Genomic DNA, 27384 nt, shown 5'->3' with positions numbered 1-27384 from the left:
TTCTCGGTTGCTCCTAGTTGTAGAACTTCCACTCAGCCAGCCTTCCTGTGGTTCTGGATGATGTCCGTTCCGTCTTTTAGTTGTATTTTTGAAGTGGTTGTTCGAGGCAGCAAACTCCCGCGTTAGCCTATGCCGCCATCTTGGTTTCTCCTACCTCTGTGTTTAAATTCACTTATTTTGAACAGTCTCCAAAAGTTTATTTTTACCTTTTGCTCATGATTTCTGTTCTTTTCTGTTTATTCTTCTAGATTATTGATATTATTCTACTTAAAGTTATGAGCTTTTTTAATACTTTACACATTAAAGATAGTAACCTGTAATGGCCCTTTGTTTCCTCCTAGCCCAGCTGTGGGCAAACTACAGCCCGTGGGCTGGATTCGGCCGGTTTGAAATGAATAATAATAATAAAAAAGACCGTACCCTTTTATATAATGTTTACTTTGAATTTATATTAGTTCACACAAACACTCCATCCATGCTTTTGTTCCGGCCCTCCGGTCCAGTTTAAGAACCCATTGTGGCCCTCAAGTCAAAAAGTTTGCCCACCCCTGTTTAGCCCTTCCCTTCCCAGTCAAAGTCCACACCCAAAGGCTACTTGCCAATCAAAACCTTAATTCTGGTTTAAACCATTGGCTCTCTGCTATAATCACACTGCTGAGCGCTGCCAGAGGATAATTATTTTGGGGCGGGGAGGGGTCAATGTCCCTAAAAGTTCACAGTTGGTGGTTAGTACATCCCGGGGTGTCATTTCATGAGGTATACTGGTATAAATGTCTAATTACTATGTTGTACATCTGAAACTAATATAACATTGTATGTCCACTATAATTTATAAATAAAAAATTTTTAAAGTTCACAGTTGGGCATCTCATCTATCCAATGCTACTCTCTGTCCCCACACAGGTTCCTACCATATTTCCAAACACCTATTTCACATGTTTGCTCTTCTCCATTTTTCTCAATCCCTCCCACCCATTTCCCTTCTCTTTCAGATTATCTTGCCTTCTAATTCACTGAAAAATCAGAGCCATCAGGCTGGATCTCTCTGTTTCCTTCCCTGTGTCCTACCAACTTGTCAGTAGCTCCTATGCTTATTGGCTTCTCCATGGAAAAAAGTTGACACTCAACCCCTGAGCCACGCTGGCTGGGCTGTACCTTTTTTTTTTTATATGAAAACAATCTCAAACATCCAGAAAAGCTGCAAACATAGCATAAAAACTATTTTTTTCTGAATTATTTGAGATCAGGTTGCTAACATGATGCCACATCATCCTTGAATATTTTAGTTGTATTTCCTACCAACAAGATCATTCTACATAACCACATGACAGTCATCAATATTAGGATATTAACATTGTTACATTACTACTATCTAATCTGAGATTATACTTAAATTTTGACAATTGTCCCAATATTGTTCTTTGTAAGAAAAGATCCAGTTCAGAAGCACATGTTGTATTTAGTTGTCATGTCTTTATATTTTTAAAAAATATACTTTTATTGACTTCAGAGAGAAAGGGAGAAGGAGAGAGAGATAGAAACATCAATGATGAGAGAGAATCATTGATCGGCTGCCTCCTGCACACCCCACACTGGGGATCGAGCCCACAATCCTGGCATGTGCCCTTGACTGGAATCAAACCCAGGACCCTTCAGTCCACAGGCTGACGCTCTATCCACTGAGCCAAACCAGCTAGGACTAGTTGTCATGTCTTTTAATCTCCTTCGATCTGGAACAGTTCCTCAGTCTTTCCTTGACTTTCATGACTCAGATACTTTTGAAGAATACAGACCAGTTATGTGGTAGCATGTTCCTAAATTTGGATGTATTTGCTATCTACTCATGGTTGGATTCAGGCTCTCTCTGGTAGGACTGTCACGCAGGTGAAGCTATGTTCTCATTGCATCCTCTCAGGTGGTGCATCATTTCAATTTGTCCCGTCACTGACAAGGTTCACCGTTATCACTTGATTCAGGTAGTGTTTTCCAAGCTTCTCCACTGTAGTCACTTTCTTTCCCTCAGTAATTTTGTGGGGAAGGTAACTATGAAACTATGTAAGTATTCTATTACCCATTAACTAGTTCATTAATATCAATATAAACTCATGGTTTCCTATTTTATTCAATTGGCTATTTTCTATTAACGTTAGTATTTCTTTTTCTTTTTTTATTGTTTAAAGTATTACATGTCTCCTTTTTTCCCAATTGACACCACCCCCACCGCTACTCCCACCCCTGAGGGCAAGCCCCCACTGCCCCAGTGTCTTTGTCCATTGGTTATGCAAATAGGCATGCATACAAATCCTTTGGTTGATCTCTAACCCCCCTTTCCCCTGCCTTCTCTCTGAGGTTGGATGGTCTGTTCAATGCTACCTTGTCTCTGGATCCATTTTTGTTCATCAGTTTATGTTGATCACTAGAGGCCCTGTGCATGAAATTCGTGCACTTGGGGGGGGGGGGTGGGTGTCTCAGATTGCGAAGGGCACAGGCTAGGTTGAGGGACCCCACTGGTGCATGATTGGGGCTGGAGAGAGACACGAGAGGTTGGCCAGCTGGGGAGAGACTGTGGGAGGGCTCCAGGATGTGTCCGGCCCGTCTCGCTCAGTCCTGATCGGCTGGATCCCAGCATCAAGCTAACCTATCAGTTGGAGCGTCTGCCCCCTGGTGGTCAGTGCATATCACAGTGAGCAGTTGAGCAGCCTTAGCATATCATTAGCATATTATGCTTTGATTGGTTAAACGGCTGACTGGTTGACCCGACACTTAGCATATTAAGCTTTTATTATATAGGATTATATCCCACATATGAGTGAGATCATGTGATACTTTTCTTTCTCTGACTGGCTTATTTCACTCAGAATAATGCTCTCCAATTCCATCCATGCTATTGCAAATGGTAAAAGTTCCTTCTTTTTTATAGCAGCATAGTATTTCATTGTGTAGATGTACCACAGTTTTTTAGTTCACTCATCTGCTGATGGGCACTTAGGCTGTTTCCAAATCTTAGCTATTTAAATTGTGCTGCTATGAACATAGGGGTGCATATATCCTTTCTGATTGATGTTTCTGGTTTCTTGGGATATATTCCTAGAAGTGGGATCACTGGGTCAAATGGGAGTTCCATTTTTAACTTTTTGAGGAAACTCCATACTGTTTTCCACAGTGGCTGCACCAGTCTGCATTCCCATCAGCAGTGCACGAGTGTTCCTTTTTCTCCACATCCTCTCCAGCACTTATCGTTTGTTGATTTGTTGATGATAGCCAGTCTGACAGGTGTGAGATGGTACCTCATTGTTGTTTTGATTTGCACCTTTTGGATGATCAGTGACTTTGAGCATGTTTTCATATGTCTCTTGGCCTTCTGTAGGTACTCTTTCAAAAAGTGTCTATTTAGGTCCTTTGCCCATTTTTTGATTGGATTGTTTATCTTCCTTTTGTTAAGTTGTATGAGTTAATATTTATTTTTGATGTTAATTTGTCACCTATTTAACCAGTGGGACTCCCTTCAAATAAGCTCTGTGCCCAATTGTCCTGTCCCCATCATTTCCTTACTTTCTGGCACAAAAAATAATGTGCTCCAGGCTCATCCTGTACTTTTCCTGCATCAGCCCTGAAATCAGTATCTTGTTTCTTTTTAGTGGAATATGGTATTTAGAAGCCAAGATCAGATGCTATATCTTCTTATTGTTTGTTTGTTTTTTTAAAATATATTTTTATTGATTTCAGAGAGGAAGGGAGAGGGATAGGGAGATAGAAACATCAATAATGAGAGAGAATAATTGATCAGCTGCCTCCTGCATGCCCCCCACTGGGGATCAAGCCCACAACCCGGGCACGTGCCCTTGACTGGAACCGAACCCGGGACCCTCCAGTCCACAGGCCGACGCTCTATTCACTGAGCCAAACCAGCTAGGGCATCATTATTATTGGAATGTTGCTGATCCCAGCCCCTCTTAGTGAGAGAGTTAGGGAACATAGGCCTATATTCACATCTATACACAAACATAGTCACTTTTAAATCCCTATTATCTATCAATCAATCTATCTATCTATCATCTATCTGTTGAAAACCTTGACTTCACACATATATCTTCAGTTCCAATCCAATATCTCATATTTCTTACTTCCTTCTCAGTTGAGAACTCTGATTTCTACTTTCCTTAGTAGATTTACTTAATTGAGCAAAACCCCTGTATATAACAAATTTCCCACTGGCTCTTTTTCTGTGCATATTCCCGTTATATTTCACTTGGGCTCTAAATTCCACACCAGGCAGCCTTCATGGACTCCCTCTTCAACCTTTTTAGATTCTGACATTTCTTTCTGGCCGTTGTGTCTCCTGCCACACACCACCACCTCTACCCAGCATGCATGCTTGCCTTGCTTTAAGACTGAATTATTCGGAAATGGGCTGGTAGAAAAGAAGAAAGATGAACCTTGCTTTAGAAATTGTGATTTTGTGCCCAGCCAGTGAAGCTCAAGGGTTGAGCCTCGACCTATGAACTAGGAGGTCACAGTTTGATTTCCAGTTAGACACATGCCCAGGTTGCCGGCTTGATCCCCAGTGGGGGTCGTGCAGAAGGCAGCCGATCAATGATTCTCTCTCATCATTGGTAATGATTCTCTCTCATCATTGATGTTTCTATCTCCCTCTCCCTCTCCCTTCTTCTCTGAAATCAATACAAAAATATTTTTTAGAAATTGTTATTTTTAAAATCACAATTATGTATACATTTTTATTTTTAAAGGTGGAACATGAAAAACAACCAACTATTATTTGATATGTATTCTTCTAACTTAAAAAATAATTTTATTTAAAAAATTTATCTTAAAAAATAATTTTACATTCATACATACATTCCTCCCCCCAAAATATATACATTAATCTTTTAAACTGTACGCTCTATTTTAAGAAAAGCTACTGTGACAAGAACACCTACAGCTTGATGGAAAGTCTCCTCTTCCTTGAACACGTTTACTGGGAACATTAGTCAGAACTCTTGTTTACCAGTGACGGAAATCCAACTCCAAGTGGCTTAGGCAAAAGGAAAATGTATTGGCTCATGTAATTGGGAAACTCAAGGTAAAGGGACATTGGGCACACAGCAAGGACACAAAACAGGTAAGCATCTAGGCCAGCACTCAGTGCAACCCCACCCAGAGCAGTGGGAGTCAAAACAGCGGTGCTAGCAAGATACCCACAGATTGGCAACATACAGCCACATGAAAGGAGGATGTGATAAACATCTACCAAGAAGAGATTTTGCAAATTCTAGCTAGTATCCCACAGAACTAGTTTTTGGTCTGCTGAGTAAGGCTTCCTAACATTGTGCAATTCTAGTTAGCAAATCGAAGGGTTGGGTTCCCAGCTCTGCCCAGAACCATTCCTGTGCAAATAGAATGGAGAAACCATGGGTGTAACTCTAGCAGATAATATTTTGTTCAAAGATAAAACATGGAAGGAAGAAAATGCCCGGATAGATTTAGGACCTTAACCTGCGTCATCAGGACACTGTCACTCCATTTCTTGGTTCTGCTCTTTCTGTGTTGTCATTCTCAGTCAAGCTCTCCACTAGAGGTGGTCAGGATGGGCCCTGGTTAGGCCTAAATTTTACTAGCATTGCAAGTTTCCGAATAGTTTCAGCATAAGTCCCAGGATTGATTCTCATTGGTTTGGCTTGGGTCAGAAGCCTATCCCTGAACCAATCATTGTGAACAAGGGCTAGAAATTAATATTCAGTTTCTCCTTTTTTTATAGTTAAATTATTGTTCAGCATTAGGCATATTACTGCTCAGTTAGAAGAATCATTTTCTAGGCTCCCTTCAAAATACGTGGCCTTATGATTAAATCCTGGGTAATGGTATGTTAGCTGAAGTAATTGTGCAACTTACAATTCACAGTCCTAAAGGAAAGGAATATGTCCTCCTTTTCCCTATTTTTCCCTTTCTGTTAGTTGGAATAAAGACTTAATGATGATCATACTGGACCATGAGAACAAGGGCTATGCTTAGAGATGGTAAGCAACAAGGTCTAAGGAGCTAGGATTCCTGATACCTTGGAGCTGCCATGCCATCCTGGACTGTTTATGCTCAAACTACTGCAGAGAGAGAAATAATTATCTTAATTAAACTGCAAACTGATACTTTAGGTACTTGTTTTGTAACCCAGTTTACTCTTGAACTGTGCAACTGCTAAGTATTGGTTAGGGTAGATAATTGACCTCCTCTACGAGTATTTGATCACCCAATTTATTTGTACAGTTGAGAAGGCTTCCACCTGCCACTTGCACTTGCAATTTTGGATTCTCTCATACTATAGGCATATATTTTTAATTCTTTATTCATTACTTTTCTGTTTTCATTTCTAAAGTAGCTATTTGATGAAACTAACTTTTTTTCTTTTTTATTGAGATTTAATTCACATACCATAAAATTCACTCATTTAAATTGTACAATTCAATAGTTTATGCAACTATTACCACTACCTAACTCCAGAACATTTTATCACTCCAAAAAGAAACCCTGTACCCATCAGTAGACACTCCTTATTCTCCCCTTCCATCAGCCCCTGGCAATCACTAATTTTTCTGTGTCTATGGCTTTGCCTATTGTGAACATCTATACTAATAAAGAGCTAATATGCTAATGGTCGGGACGCCATAACGTGTCGGGGCGGAAGTGGGGAGGTGCCCGGAGGAGGCGGGACCATTCTATGCCAGGGAGGGCGGGGGTGAGAGCCCATAGCGCCCCCCTCACCAGTCCTTCACCACCCACTGCTCGCCCTCAGAGCACCCCGTGGCCCACCTGCAGGGGAAGGAGCACAGCGCAGCAGGCGGGAGGCTTCCAGGCTCTCCTCCTGCACCGTGATGGGGTGGAGCTGCCTTGTTGCTCCGGAGATGGGGTGGAAGCAGGGAGGCACCCGGAGAAGGCGAGACCAGCTTGAGGTGACTCGAGGGATTGAGGGCAGGGCTTGAAGCAGCCAGAGAAGGCCAGAGGGGTTCAGGGCTGGGCCAGGTACACTGGAGCTCTGTGTGGACAGGTTCAGGTGTCAAGGCAGGGCCGCAGGTTGGGGCAGGGGGGGCGCCACGCAATTTTGTGTGCTGGGCTCCTAGTTTCATATAAATGGGATCATATAAGGTATGACATTTTGTGTCTGGCTTCTTTCACTTAGCATAGTTTCAAGTTCATCCATGTTGTAGCATATATCAGTACTTAATTCCTTTTTATGGTTGAATAATATTTCATTGTATAGTTATATCACACTTTAAAAATCTCCCCATCAGTTGATGGACATTTGGGTTGTTTGTACTTTTTAGCTGTTATGAATACTGCTGATATGAACATTTGTGTATAAGTTGTTGTGTGAACTTGTTTTCAGTTCTCTTAGATATATAACTAGAAGAAGAATTGCTGGGTCATAAGGTAACTCTATGTTTACCTTTTTGGGGAACTGCCCAACTGGTTTCCAAAGCAGTTGTACCCTTTGGCAAAACCTAAATTTGCATATTTTAATGGTATTTAATTTTATAGGCAGTTAAGCATTATTTGGTTTTGTATTTCATCCCTGATCTAGATAATGGTTAACAGAATATTTTAATATATATTCTGTGGTTGGGCATTTTCCTATTCTGCTCTTATAACCATAGAACCAGCTCAAACTGTTCTATCCTATTTTTTAAAAATACATTTTTATTGACTTCAGAGAGGAAGAGAAGGGGAGAGATAGAAACATCAATAATGAGAAAGAATCATTGATCAGCTGCCTCCTGCACGCCCTACACCGGGGATCGAGCCCACAACCTTGACATATGCCCAGACCGGGAATCAAACTGGGACCTCCTGGTTCATAGGTCCATGCTCAATCACATCGGACCGGCCAGGCAGGTCCTATCCTATTTTTAACAAAACCCAGAACCAGAGTTTACACCACTTTATGAGTAACATTTGTGAACCCTTAACTGCTCCCCACCGTGGAACCAAAGGACCAGGACATGACAGGGACCGAGCACCGGAACCCTCTCAGAATCGAAGGGTCTGTTGTCCAGGAATATCTGGTGTTGAAAACCCCTTAAAATTTAGCCCTGAACCGTGGGTTGGAGAAATAGATTTGAGCCTGCCTCCTGTCTCCTTGCCCATAGACTCACAAATAAAGCTTCCTCTTTTCTCAAAAGCTGATATCATAATATTGGCTTCTATGTGCATTGGGCAGGGAGTCCTGGCTCAGTCACACTTTTCATTTTAACACATTGTACAAGTGAAATGTGCTGCCTTTAAAATTTTTGGAGTGCATCTTTGTGTTCCAGTATATGACCAGACTTGTGACATTCATATCTTCTTGGTAATCAAATTTCTTTATCCTATTTGTCAGTTATTTATTGTAATGTATAACTTGTGGGCATAAAACAAAAAAGAACCCTATAGTGTATAACAGATTCTTCATTAAAATTTTTGCTTCCTAAATAACATTTAAAAAATATATTTTTTATTGGTTTTTTACAGAGAGGAAGGGAGAGGGATAGAGAGTTAGTAACATTGACGAGAGAGAAACATCGATCAGTTGCCTCCTGCATGCTCCCTACTGGGGATGTGCCTGCAACCAAGGTACATGCCCTTGACCAGAATCGAACCTGGGACCCTTCAGTCCACAGGCCGACGCTCTATCCACTGAACCAAACCGGTCAGGGCCCTAAATAACATATTTAAAAAAATATTTTTTATTGATTCCAGAGAGGAAGGGAGAGGGAGAGATAGAAATATCAATGATAAGAGAGAAACATTGATCTGCTGCCCCCTGCACATCCCCTACTGGGGATGAAGCCCACAATCAGGGCACATGCCCTGACCGGACTTGAACAGTGACCCCCGGTTCATGAGTCAATACTCAACCACTGAGCCACGCTGGCCCAGTCTAAATAATATATTTTGATAGTCAAACATTGAAATCTTTAATTACATTTCTACCTATCCCTGCTTTCTTCTTATTCCTCTCCTCTTTATAAATTGTATTTTGTATCTAGTTGTTCAGGATCATTAACTTTTTGTTAAGTTATTTTTATCCTTATTGAGTGATTCTGTTTTTCTACTAAATTATTTTGCTCTGAAATTTGATATTAAGGTGATAACACTTGAATTTTCTAAATTATACTGACATGATAGATCTTAGATTTCCTAATTATTGTTGATGTCTTTTTTTTTTTAAATCCTCACGCGAGGATATTTTTCCATTGGTTTTTAGAGTGGAAGAGAGAGGGAAAGACAGAAAGAAATATCGATGTGAGAGAAACACATCGATTGGTTGCCTCCTGCAAGAGCCCCGAACAGGGTCTTGGCTGGGGTGGAGCCTGCAGCCAAGGTACGTGCCCTTGACTGGAATTGAACCCGGGACCCTTCAGTCTGCAGGGGGGATGCTCTATCCACTGAACCAAACCAGCGAGGTCTGTTAATGTCTTTTCAAGTGTGTCTTGTTGCCAGCAAATATCCCTGGCAACTCTTCTTTTTAAATGAGAGTTAATCCATTTGCATTTAATGCTCTGTTTGAGAGATATTTTTACAGCCCTTCTCTTTTATGGGTGTTTGCTCTCCCCATTCAGTTACGCAGTATCTATAGGGGACTTTCAACTCATTTTTCTTTTAATGTGATTATAAAATAGTTTGTTTAAACCATTTATTTTTCCATGTCAACATCATACATTTAAAAATAATCATCATAACATTTTTTTCTGTAACTGATTATTACCTCTGCAACCTTTGAACTTATTTCTGGAGGTGGTAATGGGCAGAGATATTTTTGCAAGCTGGTCACCCAGACAACCTGGCACCTTGCCTACCAATTACAGCCTGGTAAACACCATGTTTGGGTTTCTCAGGCAGGCTCACCTCGGGCTATAACCTCTCTGCCAGGAGGTTTGACAGTGAATACTCATCCTTCTCCTGCAGGTATTTTAGCATTTTTGAGGCACAAACATTGTGAGCTGCCCTTAATGGGAAGATAAATGGTCAAGACTTCTTTGCTCCCCAGCTAAGGAGCCACTTGCTTTAAGATTAAACAAGGCTTTAATCTTAATTTAAGCTGTATCTCTTTTAATTCCGTGAAATTTTACATTTTACATGTCGTAGACTCCAGAATTGTTTATCTGTTTTTTCTTTGCATTGTTTAAACATATATTTTGTCTACTTAATTTTTACATTTCTGCTTGTATTGCATGTATGTTTTATGTCTAATCAACTGTAATTTCCTTATAATGCATCATTTTTTTTTCATTTTAACTGTTTTATTCTATTTAAAAAATATTTTTTGGTTCCCAAGTTTTAGTCACAAACTTATACAAAATGTGCCAGATAAATGAGCTTTAATCATCCTCTTCCTCCTCTTCTTCATCCTGGTTTATCTGGAAGTAACGCAATTTGTAACTCTCTTTGCTGTTAGCAACTGTGCACAACCAGTCATGCAGATTATACTTCTTCAGGTATTTTTTGTGAGATATTTCAAGTACCTTTTGGAAAAAGGCACCACAGAAGTTACAGTGATGTTACTCTTGCTCCTTTCAATGATTACAACCCCTTCACCAAGATTCCCATTCCCAGCTTTTCCATTCACTTTGCTTCTCTCCTGAAGAAACTGCTCAAAATTAGCAGCACCCATGATTCCATCTGGGTAGCTGCGGTCAAGGGTAGACTTCAGAGCCTGCTTCTCTTTTTTTGCCCTCTTTGGCACAAGCTTTATCAAGGGAGCCATGGCGGCAGCAGAGGCAGAAATGGAGTTGAGCACCTATTAAAAATTTCTTTCTCTAAATTTAATAATTTTATGCTTATCTTTTTATTTAATTTATTAAAACGGTACCGCATGCTAAACTTTGACTTTTATATAATCTTTTATGTTTTATTTTCCCTCAAATTTTGAAAATAATTTTGTCATTTTAATTTATCTTTTAATTTCACTTTTTTTGATCTTTATTTTTCAGAGCATTTGCTATTTTAATTTTTGACTTCTTGATTTACTTTATAAATTTTATAATTTCTTAATCTTTTAGCTGTTGGTATTGAGCAATCTTTTATTTTTAATTAATTGCATTATTTATTGTTAAATAGCAGTTCTGGTTTTTAAATATTTTTCCAGCTTTATTGAGATATAATTGCCATATAACATTGTGTATGTTAAAGTGTATAATGTGATATTCATGGATAATGTGAAAGTAAGGTAAATTAGGTAGTTTGTATCCTTTGACTGACATCTCCCCATTCTCCATCCCCTGGCAACCACTGTTCATTCTACTCTCTATTTCCATGAATTTGGCCTTTTTAGATTCCACATATAAATGAAAGAATACAGTATTTGTCTTTGTCTGACTTATTTCACTTAGCATCATGCCCTGCAGGTCCATCCATGTTTTCATGAATGACAAGATTTCCTTCCTTTTTTACAGCTAAATAATATTCCATTTGTATATGTATCTCTCTCTCTATACATGTGTGTGTGTGTGCATGTATGTGTGTGTGTGTTTATATATATTCTCACATTTTCTTTATCCATTCATTCACTGATGGACACTTAGGTTGTTTCCATGTATTGGCCACTATGAAAATGCTGCAATGTATAATGGCATAAATATATCTCTACATGATAGTGATTTCATTTTATTCAGATACTAGAGGCCCAGTGCACAAAAATTTGTGCACTCAGGGGGTCCCTCAGCCTGGCCTGTGCCCTCTCGCAGTCTGGGACCCCTCGGGGGATGACCACCTGCTGGCTTAGGCCCGCTCCCTGGGGGATCGGGCCAACGCTGGCAGTCAGATATTCCTCTGGCAGCCCGGAAGTCCTCGGGGGGTGTCCACTTGCCAGCGGGGAGCAGGCCTACGCTGCAGTCGGACATCCTTAGTGCTGCTGAGGAGGCGGGAGAGGCTCCCGCCACCACCGCTGTGCTGGCAGCTGTCAGCCTGGCTTGTGGCTGAGCAGAGCTCCCCCTGTGAGAGCGCACTGACCACCAGTGGGCATCTCCTGCATTGAGTGTCTGCTCCCTGGTGGTCAGTGTGTGTCATAGTGACCAGCCATTCCCAGTCATTCTGCTGTTAGGGTCAATTTGCATATTACCCTTTTATTATATAGGATAGAGGCCTGGTGCACGGGTGAGGGCCAGCTGGTTTGCCCTAAAGGGTGTCCCGGATCAGGGTGGGGGTCCCGCTAGGGTGCCTGGCCAGCCTGGGTGAGGGGCTGAGGGCTGTTTTCAGGCTGGCCACACCCCCCTTCAGGGTGGGGGGTCCCTACTGGGGTGCCAGGCCAGCCTAGGTGAGGGGCTGATGGCTGTTTGCAGGCTGGTCACACCCCCTTCAGGTTGGGGGTCCCCACTGGGGTGCCTGGCCAGCCTGGGTGAGGGGCTGAGGGCTGTTTTCAGGCTGGCCATGGCCACGGGCTGGAAGCAGGTATCTGGGATTTATTTAACTTCTATAATTGAAACTTTGTAGCCTTGGTCTGGCTCAAAGCCTGGGTTGCCCCTGGCAACCCATGTTCCCAGCTCCTCCTTGAGTGGAGGCCACAGCAGCTGGAAACAGGTATCTGGGATTTATTTATCTTCTATAATTAAAACTTTGTAGCCTTGAGCGGAGCTCAGAGCTGGCCAGGGCAGGCGGGAAGCTCCTGCTCACTCCAGCTCCGTGGCTGCCGCCATCTTTGTGACGGAATGACGGAGTGAGAGTGTGACGGTAAATTTGCATATCACTATTTTATTAGATAGGATATGCCCAGAAGTTGTCTTGCTGAATCATCTGATAGTTTTATTTTTAATTTCTCTAAGAAATTCCGTACTGTTTTCCATAGTGCTGCACCAGTTTACATTCTTACCAACAATGCACAAGTGTCCCATGTTCTCCACATTTCACTAGCACTTGTTTCTTGTCTTTTTTTAAAAAATATAGTTTATTGATTTTTTTACAGAGAGGAAGGGAGAGAGATAGAGAGTTAGAAACATCGATGAGAGAGAAACATCGATCAGCTGCCTCCTGCACATCTCCTACTGGGGATGTGCCCGCAACCCAGGTACATGCCCTTGACCGGAATCGAACCCAGGACCTTTCAGTCCGCAGGCCGATGCTCTACCCACTGAGCCAAACCGGTTTTGGTTTGTCTTTTTTATAATAGCCATTTTAACAGGTATGGGGTGATATTGTGGTTTTGATTTGTATTTCCTTGATGATTAGTGATGTTGGGCACCTTTTCATATACCTCCTGGCCATTTGTATAGCCTCTTTGGAAAAATGCCTATTCAGATCCTATGCTTATTTTTAAATTGGATTTTGTCTTTTGCTACTGAGTTGTATGAGTTCCTTATATATTTTGAATATTAACCCCTTATTAGATAGATATATGGTTTGCAAAGATTTTCTCCCATTTTGCAGGTTGCCTTTTCATTTTGTTAATGATTTCTTTGCTGTGTAGAAGCTTTTCAGTTTGATGTTTTAGTTTTTTTGTGTGTGTGTCATAGCCAAAAAAACTGTTGTTGAGACCAATGTCAAGGAGCTTTTTCCCTATGTTTTTGTCTTAGAATTTTAAGGGTTTAATTTTAAGTCTTAAATTTAAGTCTTTAATCCTTTTTCCCCCCAAAATATATTTTGGAAGCTGCCTGTGCACTCAGCCCTCCTCCCCCAAGCCCATCCACTTCCTCCTGTCTGTTCACAGACCCATCCCACCCCCTTCTGTCTTTCTAGGCTGCAGCTCAAGGGTCAAGAGGTCAAGAGGGGTCTCCAGGGAGGTGGGTGGGGAGTGTCAGAGGGCTGGGTGGCTGCATCAGGAATGGCAGCATGGTGCCTCCAGGCTGATCGGCAGGGGACCGTTATCTCCAGCCTGGCACCTGGAGGCCTTCCTCCAGGGCCATGGGAACATGGGGGTGGGAGGTAGGCTATTGGTGACAGAGGTTGGAATTGGGGATCTGGAGAGGTGCACATAACCCACACCCCCAGCTTTGCTCTTACCTGTCCATCCCAGACCTACTCAACTCCCACAGCACGTAAGATAATAGGTTAGATTGCCTCAGCCTTTTGGCGAAGACCAAGTGTAGAAAATGGGATGGCATGAGGGCTGGGTGCCAGGGGCAGGTGGGAGGTGGGGCAGGCGTGTGGGAGGTGAGGTGTGAGGAGGACAGAGAGAGGGAGAGGTGACTGACCCTCCCACCCCCTGCACTACAATCAGGAGTGTGGTGGGTGGAGGAGGCAGCAGGACCACAGAAGGTCAGGAGAACCAGGAATGGGGCACATACCCCATGGCCATCCAGTCCATTGGCTGGACCTATGAGCATCCCAGCAGCTCCACACAGAGGGTGATTCGGTTGTGCCAGGCCACGGGCAGGATGCGCACAAAGCCGGCCAGAAAGGGCCCCTCAAACATTGTCAAAGTTGCCTGGAAGATCTTCTGCCTTCACCCCCCTGTCCTTATACTCAGTCCGGTTCCAGTCATCATTACTGTTGCCACTTTGTAGGCTGTCACGTACTGGATGCTGCCGCGGTCTCGGGCCCCCTGCGTGATGATGTGGGTCACTTGTTTCTGAGAGCCACAGTCGATCTGCAGCACTCGGAGGCAGGGTTTCTCTCAGCATTCCAGGCGTTGAACTTGCCCTGCTGGTCCAGCCGTGGGAAGTAGGGATACCAGCTGAAGGAATTCAGGCTCCAGGTCTTGTAGATCCTGGAGGCGGTGATCTGCTTGTCGGTGATGAATTTGTCCTTCATGCCCAGGGGTTTCATCACATCCTGCATTCAACTCACAGCCAAGGAGCTCAAAGCGGAGGGTGCAGCCCCGATGGCAGCTAATGGGCACCAGCCTCACATACTGCACCTCTTGAGGGAAGTCAAACATGTTGGCCTTCAGGACACTGTTGTCCACATTACCCATAAATACCTTGTCTCCTGAGTTCCCGTCTTCCTGGATGAACTTGAACGTTTACCTGTCCAGGCTGTAAGCCACCTTGAACATCTTCACGTACTCGGCTCTGCCTGCACGGCTGGTGCCCTGCATCACCACGCCGGTCACATGCATCTTGCGCAGCAGGTTCACCTGGATCCAGGGGTTCCTATCGTAGTTGCTGGCTGTCCAAGCATTGACAAGGCCCGAGCGGTGCAGGCGGGCCAGGGCCAGGGCCCAGCGCTGCAAAGCCATGAAGCCCAAGTGCACGGACGAGGGGGAGATCTGCCAGTCGGCGATGGCCCCGGTCTCCATGCCCAGCGGCATGGCGCACCTGCTCTCGCAGTGGATGCTCGTGTAGTCTTTCGGGCACTCGCAGACGTACTGTGTGAAGACATTGCCACGGTGTGCCTCCTCCCCAGGCACCTGGCATTCGGCATCGTTGTGGCAGGGGTTTGGGAAACGGACCTTTCTCAGTCTCGTTGCAAATGGGTCCCATAAAGCCTTCGGGGCAGAGGCAATAGAAGGGGAGCTCTTCCTGTCCCGACAGGTGGGTCCCACCCTTCAGGCACTCGATGGAGTCACAGAAGTCACCGGGGCCTGCGAAGAGGCCCGAGGCACAGAGCTGCAAGCCGCAGAGCTCGGCCAGCAGGCGAGGGCCCGGCATGCTGCGCGCAAGTGGGGGACCTGGCGCGGAACTGAAGATCGGGCCATGCAGACAGCGGCTCTCACTCCTACTCAGTCTTTAATCCTTTTTAAGTTAATTTTTGTGAGGGGTGTAAGATAGGGGTCCAATTTCATTCTTTTGCATGTGGATATATAGTTTCCCCAATACCAATTATTGAAGAGACTTCTTTCCCCACTGAGTATTTTTGGCTCCTTTGTCAAGTGTTAGTTGACCATCGATCTGTGATTTATTTCTGGGCTCTCAATGCTGCTCTGTTGGTCTATTGTGTTTTTAGGCCAGTACCATACTATTTCAATTACTATACCTTTATAGTAGTGGTTCTGACTTTCTTGTTCCACAACATACCTGAGAGATAGAAAACATTCCCTTGAGGAAGAGTGGCTCCCTATGTCTGAGGGAACTACATATATCATTATACTATTAGCAATTTATACCAGGACAACAGGCATAAATCAGTATTGTTCCAGGCAAACTGGAACATATGGCCACCATATTACAGCAGTGATTTTCAAATGGGGAAAGGACTTAATCTCTAAAAGAGTTATGAGTGTTAAAATCGCTAGAGGTATAAATATCAGTTAAGGTCTAAGTAGAAAGAGAGAAACCACGGTGGTTATTTTAAGAGAGAAAACTTCACATAAAGAATTGTGAACCAGCCCTAACTGGTTTGGCTCAGTGGATAGAGCGTCGGCCTGCGGACTGAAAGGTCCCAGGTTCGATCCTGGTCAAGGGAATGTACCTTGGTTGCGGGCACATCCCCAGTAGGGAGTGTGCAGGAGGCAGCTGATCGATGTTTCTAACTCTCTATCTCTCTCCCTTCCTCTCTGTAGAAAATCAATAAAATACATTAAAAGAAAAAGAATTGTGAACCAGTGACTGAGAGAACTGAAGGATCAGGAGGGAACACTGAAGTTTTGTGGAGGTAGAACCGCAAGAAGCAAATGCCACTCCTAAGGCTGGGAAAGAAAATATGTTGGGATTATTTGAATCGTGGTGCCTAAGGAGAGACCCCCACCTCCCCAAGGAGCTGGAAATCAGATCCCTGAGGATGAGGCACTGGCTGAATGGTGCTGGTACCATAGGAGCTTGGAGGATGTCTCTACAGAGCTGCGAGTCAGCTTTGTGGAGAGAAGGTGCCAGCTGGCTGGTGGTGGTATCTCTGAAGGGGCATAACGAGACCAGTGTGGAGAAAGTAGAAAAGAACTGACCTGCAGTCAAGTGTTGCTACTGAAGCCCAGTGTTGATGACAGAATGAAGAATGATTGCTATGGGGACACCGACAGGAACAACGAGCAAACAGGAATAAGTGAATCCCTCATCCTTCCAGCCTCCAGTCTCCCTGTTGAGTCTCTGTTAGAAGATCCTAATGGAAAGAGCTGGCAGAAGATTAATATGATTTGCAGAGTCCCAGGCACAGCAGCATAAAAGAGAGCAAAGAAGGGTATAAACTTAAGGAAATGGCTTCATAACCAACACATTTCATCCGTTTGGCTACTCAGCATCCATTCAATTCTACATATGTTGAACGCCCATAAAAGAACAAAACAGCTTTATGCCTTTGATGACAAGATACTTTCCTTTGTACAAATAAAGACATTCTCATTCTCTCCCCATAATGAGAAGACACAAAGTCCTGATACCCATTGTATCCACCCCTGGGTAATGAGTAAAGTATCCTTATTTGAAGGTAGGTGTATAGCTGGTTTAAAAAATAAGCACCCTTTCATCCTATGCTATGTCTCATTAGAGTGAGGACCCAAATATTTTTCATTTTCCAAGAGAGAAAAGGATTCCATTTTTAACAAATTTGTATTTCTGAAAAATAGATTCATTAATCTTCCGGTGCTACTGTTGCCATAGATCAGGGGTCCTCAAACTACGGCCCACGGGCCACATGCAAATACAAATATTGTATTTGTTCCTGTTTTGTTTTTTTACTTCAAAATAAGATATGTGCAGTGTGCATAGGAATTTGTTCATAGTTTTTTTTTAAACTATAGTCCGGCCCTCCAACGGTCTGAGGGACAGTGAACTGGCCCCCTGTTTAAAAAGTTTGAGGACCCCTGCCATAGATAGTCAAGGAGCACAGCTAGGGAGTCTCCTCCATTGGCCAAGATGGGGCAGCGGGGAGGTTCATACACTGAGTATGCTAAAAGCTAGAAAGATGAATGGACAGAGCCCAAGCCTGCCAAAAGCTAGCAACATAATTGGTTAGAAAAAGAAGATCCTCCCCTCCCTACCCCTATAAGGACCATAGGCTTGAGCAGGAGGGAGATGGTCTTTGAGACAGGAGTCCACCATTCTCCCAGGTCCCAGCACATGAATAAAACCTCTTTCCTTTTGCACCAGCAACTGTCTCACAAGTTTAGCTTTTGTTGCAGCAAACAGCCAAACCTGCATTTCAGTTATACTACCTCAGAATGTTATTCCACTTAGAATGCTATTGATACCGAACCCAGGTTTGGCTGCCTCCTGCTTTGAAAACCAATACTTGAGAGACAGGTGCTGGTATAAAAGAAAAAAGGGTTTATTCAAGAGCTGGCAGCCTGAGAAGATGGGAGATTGTTGTCCCCAAGACTATCTTAACATCTCTGTGCAGGCAGGGTTTTATAAGAAGGAAGAGGGAAAACAGAACAGAGCGATCAAGGGGAGGGGATTGAAAAGTTCTCTACATGCAGACTGGCGCAATCCATTCTGATAAGGACCTTGAAACAGGTCAAGCAATGGTCAGGTGCACATTATCCTGGTTTTATGTCATCCTGGTTTTACAGCTGAAGGTTAGCAAATTTCCTGAAGCTGGAATGTCTGAAGGTTAGAGTCTGCTTCTTTTGAAGTTAGTTCCTAGAATATGACATTTTTCTGTAAGTTACATGGTAGTCAGAGTCAGCAAGCAGAGGTTGATCTAGGTCAGCTGACTTCTTGTGGTTAGTCTGTTCTTAGCTGGGATAGGAACTAAAACCTGCTAGTTCCCCATAACGTTCCGGATACATGCTGTTAGCACTTGTTAGTTCTCATTATTTCTATAATGACAGGGCTGCCAATTTCTTCTGCTATCTGAGTTAGCATTATTGATTACTATAGCAGTATAAAGCTATACAGCCTGTCACACTATGTTTACCAGACTTCTGTTTATTCCAGTAGAGACCCTGTCTGCCCTAGATGGTTTGGCTCAGTGGATAGAGCGTCATCCTGTGGACCAATGGGTCCTGGGTTCGATTCCAGTCAAGGGCACGTACCTTGGTTGCAGGCTCCTCCCCAGCTCAGGCCCTGAAAAAGGAATTGCTTTCTTAGACAGGGTCTAAGAGAAAGACAGAGAAACATTGATGTGAAAGAAACACATTGATTGGTTGCCTCCTGCACACGCCCGACCAGGGCACAGTTTGAGGAGGAGCCTGCAAGCAAGGTACATGCCCTTGACTGGGTTCAAGCCCGGGACCCTTTGGTTTGTAGGCTGATACTCTATCCACTGAGCCAAACTGGCTAGGGCTGTTTTTATGATTTTAGAAAGAGGAAGGGGGTGGGGGACAGAGAAAGAGAGAGAGAGAGAGAGAGAGAGAGAGAGAGAACACGAACTGGGATGGAAACTGGAACTGAAACCCAGGCGTGTGCCCTGACTGGGAATTGAACTGATGATCTCTTGGTGCACAGGACAATGTTAAATCCATGGAGCCACACTGGCAGGGCCAATTGGCTACTATTTATTTTTATTGTATTTTTTATTGATTCCAGAGAGGAAAGGAGAAGGAGAGAGAGATAGAAACATCAATCATGAGAGAGAATCATTGATTGGCTGCCTCCTGCATGTCCCATACTGGTTGACTAAGCCCGCAAGCTGGGCATCTGGCCTGACCTGGAATCGAACCGAGACCTCCTGGTCCACAGATCAATGCTCAACCACTGAGCCACGCCAGCCGGCCCAATTGGCTACTCTTAATAGCCTTTGGCCCACTAGTACTAGGCTTGTTCAGGTAAAGTCAATTCATTGAATTGGCTGCTATAATCCCTTAATCCTAAATGTCATATATTTAATAGCTGCTTCCTTTCAGGTCTAGAAGATTTCCCAGAGCATACTCCCTGTTACTGAATGACCAAATTTCAATCTGTGAGCTTTTCTTCTGAGCTTTAATATCTTGGATCTAAAAGGAACCTGGATTTGAGAGAATAGATGTCCTTATTTTCAAGGCAGCAGGTGCTTCTTTCTAATTCTTTGAAGTCAAAGTATTGACAAAGGCAAGGATGAATTGACTGTTCTAATCTTTGTCAATATCACTTATTTACCAGGTTCTTATACAAGAACAAATTCTTGCTTTTAAAAATTTGGTTCCATTAAGAAGGGTAATACATACATCACTTATACTCTTCCCACTAAAATAAAACTGCATCTGTATCTGGCATTCTAGTGAATCACTTAGACAGTCTTTACTCTGATAATTGGCATAATTATGTACAGAATTTGAAGTCCCAGGACCTGTTCTGGATCATCACTCAACTTCTGTGACTAACCATTCTTTCCCTTAGGTCATATCCCTATAGACAATTTTGTGAATTTAGGATGAAAGATCCTGCCCAATTGATTTACAAAGTAATTTGATAATATTGAATAGAACCTTAGGGCTGTTGTTATGAACCAGTACTTCTCAATTTTGCATTTGGCTATGAATTAGCTGAGTATCTTGTTAAAATGTGGATTCTGATTCAGTAAACGTGGTGCAGAGTTTGAGATTCTGCATTTTAGAATAAATTCCTAGGTAATGCCAGTGATACTAGTCTATAGAACATAATTTGAATAGCAAGGTTCTAGGATGTGTAAGTAGCATCTCCATGCTTTTCAGCATGCTCCGGGTAGGTGTCATGAACCCTTTCAAAGGCAGATTTCTAGAACCTGACTGTGCACAGGTTGTGACTTTTGAGATTGGCTAATAAGAAAAGTAATAAGTAATGGCAGCTTTAGCACATAATTTGTGTCTGCTCTGTACTGAAAATCCACTAAAATGATAGTAAATGCTTTAAAAATAGATAATAAATCTCAATGAAAAAGAGAAGACTTGCAGTAATGAAATTTTAGGAGCTAGAAAGCAAATGGACAAGTGGTAAATGATTTAGCAGAATTGAAAATATTGAATAACAAGCCAGCAATGGGGAACCTAAGAAGCAACTCATTTACTTGGGGGAACTCCCAAAGATATCTCTGGAAATTGGGGTAAAGGAAAGACTGAGAAAAGGAGAATTATTTGAAAGCCTCTTAAGGAACAGATCATCAGACCCCTCCCAAACATATACAGCAACTGTCCCTCACACCTGGGATGAGGGGGTAAAACAGTGAATATTTAGATGGGGATGGGGGAAGGCACTTGACAGAATTGAGAGCATGGATATTGTACTGAAAATGGAATGGAATGAAAATAATGAGAGTTGAAACCCTGGTTTCTGCCTTCTTACTATATTTGGCAACCAGGATGGTGGCAGCCAGATACCCTCCAGGTGGGAGACTGGAAAGCTTCTCTGGGGAAGCTAACAAATCTTAGAGAGAAAAAAAAAAGGCCTAGGACACCGATACCAGGGATCCACTGAAACAGTCCAGTCAGAGCCAGATAATGAGGATCATAATTGACGAGCACCAGCAATTTGTAGTTCTTTAGTTCCTCAATGTTAAGTGTGAACAAAAGCTAAGGATCAACAGACATTAGAAAAAAACCACAAGTGTGGAATTCAGAGACCAAAATGGCTGACAAAATAAAGCTACCTGCAGAAAGTAGAAAACACAGCATACACAAGTACTCTCAATATCCTCAGAAAAATAAGAGAAAAGATTTCACACATGAAACAAGAAGAGTATGCTATTAAAAGGAACATCCAAAGAACCAAAAGGAGCTCTTGGGAATCCGAAAAGCATCAGTGAAAACTCAATGCGAGGACTAGAATATTAAGTGAGAAGAAATCTCTCTTTAAAAAAAAGCAAATACATGGAATGCAGAAAAGAATAATATAAGAAGTAACCTCCAAATAATAATTCTAGAAAGAGGGCACAAAAATAGTGGTGGTGGTGGTGTGTGTGTGTGTGTGTGGGGGGGGGGGATATGATTTTTTTTTAAAATTCAGTAAATTTTTCTAGAAACAAAGGACGTGAATTTCCAGATTGATGGGTCCCTGGAGCGCCCAGCACAATGGGTGAAAGCAGACCCTCGCTGTGGTACTGGGGCAGATCAGAGTGAAAGTAGAGAGCAGCGGGGACCAAGAGAAGATTCTATAGACTTCCAGAGAGGAAAACATGATTCTTGCAACTGGTCAAGATTCTTGCATATGGTGTCAGATTTCTCAGCAGCTATGAAGGAAGCTAGAAGAGAAAGGAGATATGCCTTACAATTTCAGAACAAAAAGAACTTTCCATCCTGGAGTTCTCCATCCAGTCACTACCAGTTAAATATGAACATAAAATAAAGACATTTTCAGATGTGGAAAATGATATTCAAAAATATCATCTCCCATGCACCCTTTGTCAGGAAACTTCTCCAAAATAAGTGAATTAACCAAGAAAGAGGAAGACATGAGGATCCAGGGAACAGTGGATCCAACACAGGAAAAAGGCAGAAGGAATCTCTGGGATAATTTAAAAACTTTGTAATTATCTTGTTTTATTTAATTTGGCAAAGAAAAAGAAGTGTTATCTGTTGTCACAATAACTACCTTAGAACTGTGACCCTTAAATCAGACAGACATAGATTTGATAGTACCCAAACAGATGTCATTTAAAGATCTATAAGGCTGGTAGAAGAAAAAAAAAAGACTGGCAGCAATAAATAGGGAGAATATGAAAATAATTCAGCCTAGAATGTAACTGGAAATGATCTTTTGGATCTAATCAGTGGATGAGGCAATGTGGATGGGGGTTTGCAGACTTAAACCAGACATGAAAATTAGAGGTCACACAATCAAATGCAGGGTCAGGGGACTGTAAGAAAGAGGTAGGGACATTAAAAGAGCCTTCTAGCATTACTTGTCCTCCATCATTATGAGAAAATTCATTCTAGATGTTGCTGAAATAAACTTCTAGTCTCAAGATGGAGCCCGCTGCTGTCCAGGGTGCCACGCCAGCAAACTGAATTTTGGGATTCCTGTATATGCTCTGCTTGACCAGAAACGCAGTGTATCCAGTCAGCCAATCCCCAAACACTAGGCCAACTCTGGACTTTCCATTTATTTCCTTAATCTTGTTCCTTTTTCTTTCTAAATAAGGTCATACATGCAACCCCAGCCAACTATGCCCTGTTTTGACATTAGAACTTCCAATGCTCTCCAAAACTCACTCCTGACCAAAATCCTTCAGGAAAAGTGCTCCACTGCCTGTGAAACACGGTACTCCCCCAATCCATGGGTTGTCTTCCGTGAGTAAAGGACATCAAACTCATCACTAAATTGGCCCTGGCTAGTGTGGCTTAGTTGGTGGGGCATTGTCTCATGCACTGAAAGGTTGCTGGTTCAATTCCTGCTCACCTGGGTTTGGGGGCTCAATCCCAGGTAGGGGGTATGCAGGAGGCAGCTGATCAATGTTTCTCCCTTCCTCTCTCTTGAAAAAACAACTCATTATTAAATAGATTTATTTTTGTCATTTGACAATGTCTACAGCTATAAATATTCTTATCCCATCCAAAGTCTCAGATCTATACGCAATCTCACCTACCCAAAAGGTCAATGTTAAATTACTTGGGAGGAAATAATTTCCTCCTTTGTGGGTAAATGTCTGGAGAGATTTACAGTTAACTATAGAGATGGCCAAATAAACCAAACCCCGAATTATTGCTATTTTGAATTAAATTTGGGAATACTCTATAGCTATATAATATTTTAAGTATTTAGGACATATAAGAATTTGGCATATTAAAGAACAACTTAGCACAACAGGCTAACAGTTATGCCTTATAATTCTGATTTTAAAATGTATAATGAGTATTTGTTAGATTTGTGATTTTAAGATAAAAGAAAACTGTTAAATTCACAAACTGTATTAGAAAATTTAGGGTAACTTGACTTTGCCATATTTATATGTTGTTAGGTTATTTATAAGTCTTAAAGTTTGTTTATTAATTGCCAGGGTTCTTGTCCCAGCATCAAGAAGGGTTCAGGAATCTGGAAAAGGGGCTGTGCGTAGATGACATAGGAATCTGGGGACTAATAAAGAGTCCGGAGACGAGATATAATTTTGAAAGGCATTGGGGGTCAGAGGACCTTCAGCTAAAGGAACTGAAGAGTCCCTCCTTGTCTAGGACCCTTGTTTTTATTAACACAATTTGTCCTAAGGCAAGGTAGAGGTAATACACTTCAAAGGGTAAGGTTTCAGAGGGTACAGAAGCATTGTCAGTTTGGGGGATAGCCTACAGCTGTTCAGGTGTTTGGCCAACAGGAGGCAATAACATGGAGATTAAGATGCCTTTTAGCTGTCTGGCAGCCACAATCAGTTTCCTATTCAGGTTTGGGGAAATGTCTTTAGCCATTCCCAACAGGTGACTACATGTATGACTCAACCCTGTTGAGTCCCCAAGTTTCATCAACCTTTTGATGAAACTCTTGAAATTATGACATGCTGGAATTGGGTTCCCGGCAATGAATCACACAGTACACTTTAAAAAGAAGTTAAACGTTAAATTTTTAATGCAGTTAAAAATTTTCAAGGGAGCCCTGACCGGTTTGGCTCAGTGGATAGAGCATCAGCCTGTGGACTGAAGGGTCCCAGGTTCGATACCGGTCAAGGGCATGTACCTTGGTTTCGGGCACATCCCCAGTGGGAGGTGTGCGGGAGGCAGCTGGTCGATGTTTCTCTCTCATCGATGTTTCTAACTCTCTATCCCTTTCCTTTCCTCTCTGTGAAAAATCAATAAAATATATTTTGAAAAAAAAAAAATAAAAATTTTCAAGGGAGTTTAATTAGCAGAAACAAATATTAATCAAACTTCCCCTTAAAACTGATAAAATTTGGTACATTTGATGGATAAAATAAAATCTATAAATAATTTATTAAAGAAAATATGTTTTTAATTACAACTTTAGTAAGTTAAACATTAATTTTAATAATCAAAGTAGCCCAATAAAAGTCTTTCCTACTCATATATGTCTTGCTCAAGGACACACACATACTTACATGCAAATTTCATTTAACATCTATCATTGAAAAATGGGCCTGGAGTCCAAGAGATCCTGGGTACTGATCTAACTCCCACATGAATAAAAAGGATACACCTTTTATTGATGAAAGAGAGAGAGAAAGAAAGGGAGAGAGAGAAAGGGAGAGAGAGAGAGAAACATTGATTAGCCACCTCCCATATGTGCCCCAACTAGGGATCAAATCACAATCTGGGTATGTGCTCTGACCAAAAATTGAATCCACTACCTTTTGGTGTATGGGACATCTCTCCAACCAACTGAGCCACAGGACTTGCTTGATTTTGTTTTAATGCACGTGTCTAGGGTTAGCAAGAGCAAAGACCTGGGTACTCATTCACTGACAGTGGGGAATAAGGATAATTTGGTAGTTTATAAAAAATATTAAAAATCTACATAAATTATGCATATCCATTGGATTAGCATTTTTATTCATGAAAATTTATTCTAAGGCAATAATAAAATAACAACTTAAGTATTAAACTGCTTTGCAGTGCTGTGGATAATTGCTAAAAATTGGAAAGAATACAGGCAGCCAAGAATAAATTAAATGTGGCATATTAATACAATAAGAACTATGTGATCTAAATATAACATGAAAGATATTTAGTAAATATGTATAAAGAGAAAAAAGTATCAGATAAACACTGTGACCCATTTTTATTTTTAATAATTTTTATTTTTCAATTATGGTTGACATAAATTATTTTTTTTTCTGCATGGAGTGATACTTTTCTTTTTTTTTCTTTTTTAAATTAAATCTTTATTGTTCAGATTATTACAGTTGTTCCTCTTTTTCCCCCCATAGCTCCCCTCCACCTGGTTCCCACCCCACCCTCTGCCCTTACCACCCGCCCCACTGTCCTCATCCATAGGTGTACGATTTTTGTCCAGACTCTTCCCGCACCCCCCACACTCCTTCCCTGCCCCCGAAAATAGTCAGTCCACTCCCTTTCTATGCCCCTGATTCTATTATATTCACCAGTTTATTCTGTTCATCAGATTTTTTATTCACTTGAATTTTAGATTCACTTGTTGATAGATGTGCATTTGTTGTTCATAATTTGTGTCTTTACCTTTTTCTTCTTCTTCCTCTTCTTAAAGGATACCTTTCAGCATTTCATATAATACTGGCTTGGTGGTGATGAACTCCTTTAGCTTTTTCTTATCTGTGAAGCTCTTTATCTGACCTTCACTTCTGAATGATAGCTTTGCTGGATAAAGTAATCTTGGTTGTAGGTTCTTTTTTTTTTTTAATATATTTTATTGATTTTTTACAGAGAGGAAGGGAGAGAGATAGATAGTTAGAAACATCGATGGGAGAGAAACATCGACCAGCTGCCTCCTGCACATCTCCCACGGGGGATGTGCCCGCAACCCAGGTACATGCCCTTGACCGGAATCGAACCTGGGACCTTTCAGTCCGCAGGCCGACGCTCTATCCACTGAGCCAAACCGGTTTTGGCTGGTTGTAGGTTCTTGCTGTTCATCACTTTGAATATTTCTTGCCACTCCCTTCTGGCCTGCATAGTTTCTGTTGAGAAATCAGCTGACAGTCGTATGGGTACTCCCTTGTAGGTAACTGACTGTCTTTCTCTTGCTGCTTTTAAGATTCTCTCTTTGTCTTTTGCTCTTGGCATTTTAATTATGATGTGTCTTGGTGTGGTCCTCTTCGGATTCCTTTTGTTTGGGGTTCTCTGAGCATCTTGGACTTGTAAGTCTATTTCTTTCACCAGGTAGAAGAAGTTTTCTGTCATTCAAATAGGTTTTCAATATCTTGCTCTCTCTCTTCTTCTGGCACCCCCATAATTCGGATGTTGGTACGCTTGAAGTTGTCCCAGAGGCTCCTTACACTATCTTCATATTTTTGGATTCTTTTTTCTTTTTGTTTTTCCGGTTGGGTGATTTTTGCTTCTTCGTATTTCAAATCTTTGACTTGATTCTTGCGATCCTTTAGTCTGCTGTTGGAACTCTGTATAATATTCTTTATTTCAGTCAGTGTATGCTTAATTTCTAGTTGGTCCTTTTTCATAACCTCGAGGGTCTCACTAAATTTCTTGAGGGTCTCACTACATTTATCGGCGGTTTCTAGAAAATTCTTGAAAAACCTTGTAAGTGTGGTTTTGAACTCTATATCCAGTAGTTTGCTTTCCTCCATTTCTGTCATTCGTGACCTGTTTCTTTGTCTCCGCATTTTTTTATGCTTCCCTGTGTTGATAGAGTGGCTTTCTGTGCTAGGTGTCCTATAGAGCCCAGTGGCTTAGCCTCCCCAATTACCTGAGGTGGACACTCTTGGTGCACCCCTTTGTGGGCTTTGTGAACAGTCTTCTTGTAGTTAAGCCTTGATTGTTGTAGGTATCACTGGGAGGAATTGACCTCCAGGCCAATTGGATGTGAGAATCAGCTGTGGTTATGGTGGGAGAACTTCTGTGCTGGAGACACCCTTCTGGGGCAAGACTTGCTTCAGTGGGGCTTTGGTGCTCACTGAGTCTGCCCCTTGAGTGTGTCCCTTATGGATCTGAGGAGTTGTAATCTGGATGGTCCCACTCTGACCACTGGGTACACTGGCTCTTGGATCTCTAAGAAGGTGCTAATTTAGCCTCTGCCTGAGGCTACCCAGCAGGAGCTACGGAGAGATCTGCAGATTCCTCTTCTTTGT

General features: G+C 42.1%; 2 pseudogenes; both read right to left on the bottom strand.

Annotated features, from left to right (window-relative positions):
* Positions 1 to 10340: 10340 nt before the first annotated feature.
* LOC102424005 lies at positions 10341 to 10735 on the bottom strand (annotated as a pseudogene).
* Positions 10736 to 14275: 3540 nt separating this feature from the next.
* LOC102425154 lies at positions 14276 to 15551 on the bottom strand (annotated as a pseudogene).
* Positions 15552 to 27384: the final 11833 nt, after the last annotated feature.

This window comes from Myotis lucifugus, unplaced genomic scaffold (assembly GCF_000147115.1).
Source record: "Myotis lucifugus unplaced genomic scaffold, Myoluc2.0 scaffold_119, whole genome shotgun sequence".
Taxonomy (NCBI): domain Eukaryota; kingdom Metazoa; phylum Chordata; class Mammalia; order Chiroptera; family Vespertilionidae; genus Myotis; species Myotis lucifugus.
Note: the sequence above shows the minus strand (reverse complement) of the source record. Positions and strands in the feature narration are given on the sequence as shown.